This window comes from Bison bison, unplaced genomic scaffold, assembly GCF_000754665.1.
Source record: "Bison bison bison isolate TAMUID 2011002044 unplaced genomic scaffold, Bison_UMD1.0 scf7180017864368, whole genome shotgun sequence".
Taxonomy (NCBI): Eukaryota; Metazoa; Chordata; class Mammalia; order Artiodactyla; family Bovidae; genus Bison; species Bison bison.
In genome coordinates, this window is record NW_011494940.1 from 5,916,510 (window position 1) to 5,918,996 (window position 2,487).

Below are 2,487 nucleotides of genomic sequence, written 5' to 3' on the forward strand. Positions count from 1 at the left end.
TTTGCATATGTATTTTTTTTTCTTTCTTTCCTTTCCTCTCAACATATTTCTTAATTTTATTTTCATTCCTTTGTTCTCCAGTTGGCACCTTGCTCTAGTTTTGTTTCTCAATTTGCGCTTCAGGTAGTTTTGTTCTGGTATGTATATGTATATGTGTGTGTGTATATATATACGTATTTTTTTTTCCTTTTTTCATCAGGTCAATTAAGCTATTGCACTTTATTTTAGTGGAGTGTTTTGATTTTTCTTGTTGGTGCATATGTATATGTGTATATTCAGTCACACATTTTACTGTTGTGATAAATCTCTAATTCTAAGTTGAATTTTTATACTTCTTTGGAGGTTTCCTTTTTTTCTCATTTATTTTTGATTTTTTATTCGTTTCTATTTTATTGTTTTAAATTTTAATTTTTTTAGACCTATTATATTTTTCTACACTTATTCCATTGATTGCCTTTCTACTCTTCTTGTCCCCTTGCAGTTAAATTCAATCTAAATAAATCTTGTTCATCTACCTCTATTGAACTCTGCATATCTATTCTTTCTTTCCTGCCTTTCCTCTCGACATTCTCTTAGTTTTATTTTCAATGCTTTAATCCTCACTTGGTACTTTGCTTTAGTTTTATTTTCCAGTTTGTTCTTTAGTTAGTTTTGTTCTTGTAGATATCATTTTTGGTTTCCATTGTTTGCTAGGTCAGTCTATTGTACTTTATTTTTGTTGGACTTTTTGATTTTGCTGATGGTTGTATATGTGTATATTCCCATATTTTGGAATATATGTGTATATTCCTTTATTTTAATTATTATTTGCATGACAGTGTAACTGCCATTTGTCAGGGGTTCACCTTTGGTTTCTCTCTCTCTCTCTCTTTTTTTTTTTGTATATTTATTTTAATCTAACTTAATATCACAACAAGCCACCTGTTGTAATGCTGTTCCTGGCCAGTGATCCAGCCCTGAGCATTTGGAGTGGGAGCACTGACTCCAAGACCCTATAAAACCAGAGAATTCCTAATCCTAGGGAGTAGTAAATACTGATAATTCACTCACACAAAGTAAACCACTTGAATACAAGACCTAGAATCACCCAACCACCAGTCACACCCACTGTAGGACACCTCATCCAAACAGCAAATAGGACAAAAGTAGAAACCCAATGATCAGCATACAGGATTACCCCCTCAATCAGCCCTGCACATCAGAAGGAAAAGAAAAATAAATAAATAAATAAAACTCAGCACAAATCTCACCCAATGCAAAGCTTACACAAACCCTTGGACCAAACTTAGGAATGCAGAAACTAAAAGGAAGAAAGAACACAAATTTGAAGGCTGGGAAAAGGAGATCTCAAACACAATAAGATGTTTTTAAAAATGAAGAAATGGCAGAGAAATGCTGCACAAATAAAGGAACAAACTGGAAAAACAGAAACTTAAACAAATGAAGAAGAAATAGGCAAATTGCCTGAAAAAGAATTCAGAATAATGATAGTAAAGATGATCAAATACTTTGAAAATGACATGGAGAAAATGCAAGAATCAATGAAGAAACCCATAGTTGAATGGAGGTATAAACACACAGAGACAAACAACACAATTACTGAAATTTAAAATACTCTAGAAGGAATCAAGAGCAGGGTATCTGAAGCAGAAAATGGATCAGTGAGTTGAAAGACAAAATGGTGGAAAAAACTGCAGAAGAGCAGAATAAAGTCAAAAGAATGAAATGAACTGAGGATAGTCTAAGAGACCTCTTGGACAATATTAAATGCACCAAGATTCAAATTATAGGGGTCCCAGAAGAAGAGAGAAAAATAAAGAGTATGAGAAAATTTTAGAGATTCTACTTGAAAATTCCCCAACATGGAAAAGGAAATAATCAATCAAGTCCAGGTGGTGCAAAGAGTCCCATTTGTGATAAACCCAAGTAGAAACACCCCAAGACATATACTAATCAAACTAAGGAAGATTAAACACAAAGAAAGAATATTAAAAGTAGCAAGTTAAAAGCAACAAGTAACATATAAGGGAAACCCCATATGTTGCACAGCTGATCTTTCAAAAGAAACTCTGTAGGCCAGAAGAGAATGGCAGGGCATATTTAAAGCACTGAAAGAGAAAAGTCTACAACCAAGATCACTGTACCTGGCAATGATCTCCTTCAAAAATGATGGAGAAATCAAAGCTTCTCAGACAAGCCAAAGGTAAGAGAATTCTTTACCACAAAACCAGCTTTACAACAAATGGTAAAGGGACTTATATACTCAAGAAATTCAAGAGAAGAAAAAAAATCTACAAAATCAACCTCAAACAATTAAGAAAATGGCAATCAGATCAGATCAGTTGCTCAATTGTGTCCAACTCTTTGCGACCCCATGAATCGCAGCAGGCCAGGCCTCACTGCCCATCACCAACTCCTGGAGTTCACTGAGACTCACATCCATCGAGTCAGTGATACCATCCAGCCATCTCATCCTCTGTCATCCCC

The 2,487-nt window shown here is 34.5% G+C and overlaps 1 pseudogene; it reads right to left on the reverse strand.

The window, feature by feature from the left end:
- Nucleotides 1-2,487, reverse strand: part of LOC105000155 — a 14,544-nt pseudogene that overhangs the window by 11,103 nt on the left and 954 nt on the right.